The sequence below is a fragment of the Panthera onca genome, chromosome B1, assembly GCF_046562875.1.
Source record: "Panthera onca isolate mPanOnc1 chromosome B1, mPanOnc1 haplotype 2, whole genome shotgun sequence".
Classification (NCBI taxonomy): domain Eukaryota; kingdom Metazoa; phylum Chordata; class Mammalia; order Carnivora; family Felidae; genus Panthera; species Panthera onca.
Window position 1 is genome coordinate 3,322,685 of NC_138342.1, and position 8,370 is coordinate 3,331,054.

Below are 8,370 nucleotides of genomic sequence, written 5' to 3' on the forward strand. Positions count from 1 at the left end.
CAGGCTGGGCTCACGCGGGCTGCAGCGAGCACGGGTTGGCCCCAGGCCCAGACCTCTGCTGGAATCTGTTTCCAGATGTCAGGAGCCACTGCCTGGGAGACAGTGGGAACAGCGCCCCCTGCTGCTCGTGCTCCTTCCTGCCTCCCGCTCAGCGAACCAGGACCGCCCCCCCCCCCCAGGAGGGGGGGCGAGGGAGGCTATGGGACCCCTTCCGGGGCACCTGAGTCTCTCCCGGAGCCCTGCCCTCCCGTGGGTGCACATTCCTCGAAGGGTGGCGCTTTAAGGAAAGCAGACGCTCCACTGTCAGGACCTACAGGGAACGGGAGGCAGGCTGTCCACGGTCCAGCCTTCACGACTGGGCTGTGCGGGTGTCCCCGGGCACCCTGCCAGGCCCTCTCTGGTCCGCCACTGTCATCCGCTCTCCGACACTGCCCACAAATGCTGGACACTATTTTGTTGGCATAAATGTGTCATCCATTCGTGTGCACTCACTCCCCTTCCCTGCTCCCATGTTTAAGGCTCTTCGTGAGCAAGAACAAGAAAAAAAAGAGAAAAGAGAAACAGAGCAAAGCAAATAAAAGGCGGGGGGGGGGGAGGGAAGAAACATAATGGGAAGCCGGAAATGAGGGTAATATGCAAACTGTTACTACCACAAGAGGATAGTTTTAGCGCATGCCCATAAATTTGTCTCCGAGCTTCCTTGTGGCCAGGGCAAAGAGGGAAACGTGATGTCCATGTGATGGAAACGAGCCCATTATCCCAAGCAGCCTATTTTTTCTCACCGTCGAGGAGAGAAGGGTCCCCCGGGGAGCCTCAGAAAGAAGATGCTGCCGACGTCCTGACAGCACGCTCCGCGGTGGGGCCTGTGTGGCTCCTCGTGCAGTATTCCTCGGTGGGGACCCGGGCCAACACAGCTCAGGGATCCCGCGAGACGCTCCGTTGGTCAGCAGGCGTGACCTGCATTCTCCTGGGGGTTTGCCACTCCTCCGGCAGTGGGGCCTGTGCTTGGCAGAAAGTTGTAGAAGCTAAGTCGGGAGCAGGGGCTGAGATCCTGAGGTTGGTGGGAACCACCTCGCCCGCCCACTCATGAGCACACGTGCCCCACGCCAGGCCTCCGCAGGTGCCACACGGCCACAGGCAAAGAGCTCCACGAACCCTTGTTCCGTGAACGGGCTGGGCTCAGCCCATGTAGTTTGGGGCACACAAGACAGCAGGGCAAGAAGGTTCCAGAAGAGGGGAGAGGGTCTGTGGGGACTGAGGGCCCTGGGAACCGTGTAGCAAGGGCCACAGATGCTGCCGTGGGACCGTCTAAGAAAACGTAGCTCAGGGACTGAGGCGTTGTCCCCAGGTCAGCGCTGGTGGGGGGGGCCTGGCGTCACGGCAGCAGAAGCCGGCCGGAGGGTGGTCCTGGCCCTGCACTCTGCCCTATCTATGAGCTCGTGACAAGTGCCTTCTGGGGGACACCTTCACATTCTTGGGCAAAGGGGGATACTTTCCGTGGGGCTCCGGGTCCTGCACCTGCGGACGAGGGTTCTTGCTGTAAACAGTGACCTTGCCCCTGGGGTGCAGTTATGACACGACCACCATCTAGGTCATGCCTGACCCGGCTCCAGGCGGCAGCCCCTTGCGGAGAGGGACAGTGTCTCATCTCCCCAGGGCCGGAGCACGCTGGGCGTCACACAGTGTTACCACCCACGATTGGAATGGAATTGAGCGCATCCGGGCCGGACCTGGGCTGGGCCGGGGTCTGCCTCCCCTCCCACCCCCCGGGGCTCCCCCTGCCGTGCCTCTAGCTCTGCGGAGAGCCGGACGGGGTTGCCGGGCCCTGGTCCTCGGGCCGAGCTGTCCAAACGCCGGGCAGGCTCTACCCCGTCCCCTGACCCTCGTCCAGGCCTGGGCTTCACATGGGGTGAGGTCATAGCTTATGTCACTTGGGGACCTCAAAGACCATCCCAGGCCACACCTCGGCCTGCGATAAGACTCATCAGCCCACATCAGTGGGTGACTCAGAGGGTGGGGTGGCCAGGGGTCAGTGACCTGGGAGCATCTGTCTGCAGTCCCCTCCCCTTGGCATCCACCACACTTAGAGGAAGCGAGTCCCTCTGGGAGGGCGACCTTACCCTTCCTGGGGGGAAGGAAACCTGGGGGCCTGGCAGGGGGCCACTCCAGGACCCGGGGATTGGAGGGCCTTCCTGAGTGGGTGGCATTCGAGAGGGGCTCCGACCACCAGGGCAGGGGCTGCAGGAAGGGGGTGCAAGAAGGCAGGACACCTGGAGGGACAAGATGATTCCTCAGCTCCCGGTCCTTCAGGGTCAGTGACAGAAAGCCCCGCTCCAACTGGCCTCAACAAAAGGGAATTGACGCGGTGGGCTGGCATCAGGTATGGCCCGATCCAGGGACTCCCAATGTCCTCCGGCCCGTGTGGATTGTGTTCCCCTGGTACTGGCTGCATGACAGCCACCAGCAGAACCAGGCACCGTGCTCCAGGGCGAGTCCCCAGCAGCCCTGCAGAAGTCTCAGTGCATCTCATTGGCCCTGGGGGCTCTGCTGTCCATCCCTGACCTAGTCATGGAGGCAACGGAGTCCGGAGCTGCATCCCGTCCGTGTCTGATCACCTGCGGGCTTGGCGTTCTCCAGAGGATGATGGTCCCTGCTGGCAGGAAGGTATGTCCAGAGACCGAGCTGACAGAGGTGCTGGGTGACCGCACCAGGAGACGTGAGCATCCCCTTCCCAGGCTTCCTGGCAGGGCCTCTGCTCACACACCTCTGATGACGGGGAGCTCACCACCATCAAAGCAGTCCCCTCAGTTACTAGAATGTTCTTCCTTTGAGTTAAATTCTGCTCCTGTAACTCCCACCTTTGGACTCCGCTCGACCCCACAAGGCTGTAGAGAATACATCAGTCCCCTCATGGACAAAAGGAGGCCGTAAACACCTGAGGCCGGTCCCCAGTTGTTTCTTCTCTAGTCATTTGCTAGGTGACCTGGGGCCCCAGTTTCTTACCTACTGGGGGATGAGAAGAAGGAAGCTTCCTCCTGGGGCTCCCAAGAGCCAAATGAGGAGATGGGTGGGGTGCTAGGATGCCCCCCAAGATTCCTGCCCCCTGGTATGCACACCCTGCGTAATTCCCTTCCCCTTGACTGTGGGTGGGCCTGACCTAATCAGGCAAGCCCTCAAAAGGAACTGGGCCCTTCCTGAAGTCTGAGGCTTAAAGCGTAGAGAGCTTGGAAGTTCGAGGGGCCCAGGAAGCAGGCCGCGGGGCAAGGACCCGGGGCGATCTCTAGGAGCTGAGCAGACCCCAGCTGACAGCCAGCAAGAAAACGGGAACCACAGTCCTGCAACCACGAGGAATGAATTCTGCCAACACCCTGAAGACGCTTTCCTCGCTGAGCCTCCGGTCGGGGGTGCTGCTGGCCAACCCCCTGCGAGACTTTGGGCCAGGACCAGCCACAGTGTGCCAGCCTCTTGACCCACGGAGACAGCGAGGCAATGAAGGTGTGTGGTTTTAAGCCGCTAGGTTTGTGAGGATTTGTGACGCGACACAGAAAACAAATTGGGGGGCGAGGGCTGGGTGAGCCTATGGCAGAGGGAGCGCGTCAGGGGAGGCACGGAGGGGTGGGAGGGCAGATGGCCGGATGAGGGTGGGAGCGGGTCCTGGAGGCGGGGAGGGACCCCACTGCGGCCAGGTAGAGTGGAGCCGCCCTCAAGCTCTGCCCTGCTCACCCGGCTCTGCCCTCCTCGGAGCTTTTCCTCAAATTCTGGGAACAATGCCACCCAGGGTGCCAATCACGCCCATTTCGCGGAGGCAGAAAACTGAGCTAAGAGAGTCTAAGTGGCTTTCCCAAGGCCCCTGAACCATTGGACGAAGGACTCAGGATTAGGGAATGGTTGGGTCCGACCCCAAAGTCCGTGCTCTTTTCTCAGCACTATACTTCTGTTCGTACCCGTTTTATAGGAGGAAAACCGAGGCCCGGGGAGGGCAAGTGGGTTGCTGAGACAACCAGGCTAATCGACATGAGGTCACAGGGACCGAGCCTCTCCCAGGAAGCGGCGCGAACCCTTTTACCACGTCCTCCGAAGCAGCTGCTGTTACTGACGTGCCCGTTTCACGCATTAAGAATGCGGGGCCCAGAGAGGTCCAGTGACGTCCCGAGGTCACACGGCAAGCGAGCCACAGAATCCGGCTTCTAACCCAGGCAGCGGGACTGGTACCTCTCGTGCGCAAGTTGGCTGGGAACCGGCCGACGCCGAGGCCCAGGCGGGGAGGCTGAGCCAGGATGGGCAGGGTAGGGGCCCGGCTGATGGAAATGATGAAATCGGGGCCCCCGGCCAGCAGGGCTTGGGCTCTTTCTTTTAAGACAACAACCCTCAGCTTTGTCTGCAGCCCAGGCCCTTCTGGGAAATCACCCCACCCTGCCCCATCCCCCACGGGGGAGGTGTTGGACGTGACCCCTCTCCTGGGAGGGTACGGCCTGTCTGTTCCGTCAGGCTCGGCTGCTCTCGGGACCGCCAGCCCCACCCACCGGGCTGGTGGCCGCGGGCCTCCGCCGCCTGCCTCCCGGGAGCCGTCCGGCCTTCAGGCCCCGAGGCCCTTCTCCGGCCTCGTGGGAGCCTCGGGCCGGGCGATGCCCCGGGACAGTCACTCTGGCCGTCCAGGGTGTCAGGCATGGGCAAACCTGCCAGGAGCCATGGGCAGGAGTCTGGAACCCCTTTCCCTGCGCCCCCGGGCCGAGCCGCTCTTCAGACCCCGTGAGCTGTGTCCTCCGGGGTCCCCGTGGGCCAGCTGTGCTGAAGGTGAGCCAGAGACAAAGCAGCTCAGAGCTGAGGGCGAGGAGGGCGCTGCTGGCCGTCTGGGGCCCCCCTCAAAGCTTTCACGTGGTGACAGGACACAGGTGCCCCCAGGAGCCCCCCTCCAACGGTCCCAGCGCCAAGTCATTTCTGGGCGACTACTGTGTTCCCTGTAGTTTGAGTCCCCACGTGTCCCGGTGGAGGGTCTCCTACCATTCCCACGTCACAGGAAAGAACACCGAGGCTCAGAGAGCTTAAGTGACTCGCCCCAGGTCACACAGCGGGCCCTGATTTGGGGGGCGGTGTGGGCTGGGGAATACCGAAGGTGCCCAGTTGGAGGCTGGGGTCACGCAGTCACAAAGTGACGTGCTCCGGGACAGAGCTAGAGCCCCCCCCCGCCCACACACACCCAGGGGTCGTCCCAAGGGGCTTGCACACCTTCCGGGAAGGGAGCGCCTCTCACACACCCCCCGGGGCAGCCTGCCTGCCTCGTTCTTCCAGCATCTCCTCTGTCGGCAGTGCCCCACGCCCCACGTTGTCCCGCCAGGCTGGGGTCCCCACAGCTCCTTGGGCCTCTCAGCCTGGACCCAGCGCCCACCCTGCAGCCGTTTCGGGCTCGGGCCACAGGTCACGCTGTCTTCCTAGAACTGCTCCCCACTTTCCCAGTCCACAGGAGCCAAGTTTCAGGTCCTAGCACCTTTCAAGGGTAGGCCCTGATTGGCCCAGCACATGGGCATGTCCCGCCCCCCTTCCACGGTGATTGGTTCAGGCGTGGGTCCCCCTAACCCATGAGAGTCAATTCCACTTAAGGAGCCAGTTGCCTGAGCTTCCGGCTGGAGGAGATTTTTGCCTCCAGCCCAGTCTTTTTCTTTCTTCAGATGTGAGAATCAGGACCCGTGACTCTGTAACCATCCGATGACCTTGAGGGGAGTGTCTGCCTTGGCACGAAGCCACATGAGAAGTGGAACTGAGAGGAGAGAAAAAGCAGAGCCTGGGTCCTGGATCCTGGATCATGCCACGCCTGAAGCTGTACTCTGTTCTCAGTGAATTAAGTCAATAATCAGCTGGGTTGGGTGTCCTGGGGTTACCCGCAACTTAGATTGTTGCACAGAGGCCGTGTGCAGCCGGACCCCGACAGTAAATATAGATTCACAAGGAGCGCTCAGCCCAGGGGCGGGGGTTATGCACCTACTGTTTACAGAGCGCCCATGATGTGCTGGGCACTGTCCCCTTTACGTGCACACCAGGCCCCCACTTTACGCGTGGGGGCCTGAGGCTAAGGCCTGTGAAATGGCGGCTGGGGCTTGGCCTCTGCTTTGTCTCACCCAGAGCCTGTGTGGTTCCCCCTCCCCAGGCGGCCCGACCCCAGCGGTGGCCCAGAGCCGGCCTCACTGGACATCTGTAACCGGGAGCATCTGGCTGCAGGCGGGAGGTCCCGGGCATGGCTGGCGCCCGGAGATCGTGGGGGGCGCACGGTGTAACCACGAGCCAGCTCCGTGATGCAGCCGGCTCCCGACCCCGCGTGCTCAGGCTCGGACGCGTCCTGCCTGCCATGTGACTGTCAGAGCCCCGTCTCTCCTCCTTCGCACGGGCACACCCGGCCTCCGCACTCTTGTGCACTGTGCCTCTCGGAGGCTGCCAGGGCACCAGCCGACCAGCCGGCAGAGACCGGGGCCCCGGGCACTGAGTGCCCCCCTCCTTGAGGGCAGCGGCGCCCCACGCCTCCCACCCTCCTGGACGACGGTCTCTGCCCTCCGCCTACCTGTCCCGCCTTTGGCTTTCATCCACCCTCCGACCCACCCTGCCCCTGCCCCAGGTCCTGGCTGGCACCTCCTCGTTCCCAGGACGCCTCACAGCGGGGACTTCCTCCTCCGTCCCTCCGGGGTTCCGACTGCACACCCCATCGCTGGCATCTCCAGTTTGGAAAACTGTACCGGCTTCAGTGACACGTGATTCACACGCCACACAAAGTACACGCGTCAGTGCGTTTTCATGTGTTCACAGACGTGTGCAGGCGTCCCCACACTTAATTTTAGGACGCCGCTGAACAAACCCTGTGCCCGTTAGCTGCCACTCCCCCCCCCCCGCCCCCCAGCAACCAGCAATGTGCCTCCTCTGTCCCTGCAGACCCGCCCTCTCTGGACATGTCAGGCACATGGAGCCCTACAGAGTGTGGCACCTGTCGGCGCTCTGTTCCCTTTCACGGCTGCACAGGGGGTCCACGGCATGGCACGCGACGCTTGGTTCATCCAGTGACCGTCAAGGAGCATTTGGGAGCACACTCCCGGGAGCAGAATTGCCGGGGCTCGCGGACCGACCTCCGCAGGAGCCGCCAGCCCGTCTTCCCGGGTGACCGCAGTGCCCTTCGCCCCCGCCGGCAGCGCCCCGGGCTCCCGCCCTCTGCCTCCTTGCCAACCCTTGCTACTTTCCGTCTCCTAAAAACGCATTAAAAGCCACCCTAATATATGTGAAGGGCGTCTCTTTGTGGTTTCGATTTGCATTTCCCTGACGGCTCATGATGTTCGTGTGCTTTTCGGCCATTTGTATGTTTTCCTTGGAGAAATGTCGGTTCAGATCCTTTGCCCGTCCTTAAATTGGGGGGCCTTTTGAAACTATTGAGTCGCAGGAGTTACCTGTATGTTCTGGATAAAAGTCCCTTATCGAATATATGATTTGTGAGCAGTTCTCTCCCATTCTATGGGTTGTATTTTAACCGGTGTCCTTGAGGCACAAAAGTCTAATTTTGATAAAGCCCAATTTGTCCGTTTTTGTGTTTGTTCGCTTGCGTTTTTAGGTGTCATATCTGAGAAGGCCTAGCCTACCCCAACGTCACGAGGACACCTGTGTTTTTCTCTAAGGGCGATAAAACCTTGGTGCTTCTCTATGGGCTTGGGACCCCTTCGGGTCATTCTGTGTGTCGTATGAGGTAGGGGTCCTGCTGCACCCACATGCATCCCCCCTGCACCCCCGGCACCCCCTGCACCCCTGCATCCCCTGCACCCCCACATCCCCTGTACCCCTGCACCCCCTGCACCCAAAGAAGACACAGATGGCCAGCAGACACACGAAAGGTGCTCGGCACCACTCATCATCAGAAAATACAAATCGAAACCACAGTGAGATAGCACCTCCCACCTGTCAGAATGGCGAAAGTCAGCAACTCAGGCAACAACAGGTGTAGACGAGGATGCGGAGAGAGGGGAACCCTCGTGCGCTGTTGGTGGGAATGCACACTGGGGCAGCCGCTCTGGAGAACAGTGTGGGGTCCTCCCAAAGGTCAAAACAGAACTACCCTACGACCCGCTTCAGGGATGGACCTAAAGGAAGTGCGAGCAGGCTGCAGAGGGTTCTCTGCGCCCCCATGGTCTTGGCAGCATCATTCACGCAGCCGAGACACGGATGCAACCCCAGCGTCCGCCGAGGGACGAGCGGGTAGGGGGATGTGGCGAGTGTGGACGATGGGGCGTGACTCAGCCGTGAGACAGACGAACTGCCGGCACTTGCGACGACACGGGCGGACCTGGGGCGCCAAGCTGAGTCGCGCGGAGAGAGACAAACAGCACACGCCGGTGCCCGTATGTG

General features: G+C 61.6%; 1 long non-coding RNA gene across 1 annotated transcript; it reads left to right on the forward strand.

The window, feature by feature from the left end:
* Positions 1-1,366: 1,366 nt before the first annotated feature.
* LOC144616210 (uncharacterized) lies at positions 1,367-7,529 on the forward strand. The gene is made up of 3 exons (XR_013555355.2): positions 1,367-3,495; positions 3,956-4,794; positions 5,667-7,529. It is a non-coding gene; the product is annotated as an uncharacterized LOC144616210 (long non-coding RNA).
* The last annotated feature ends 841 nt before the right edge of the window (positions 7,530-8,370 follow it).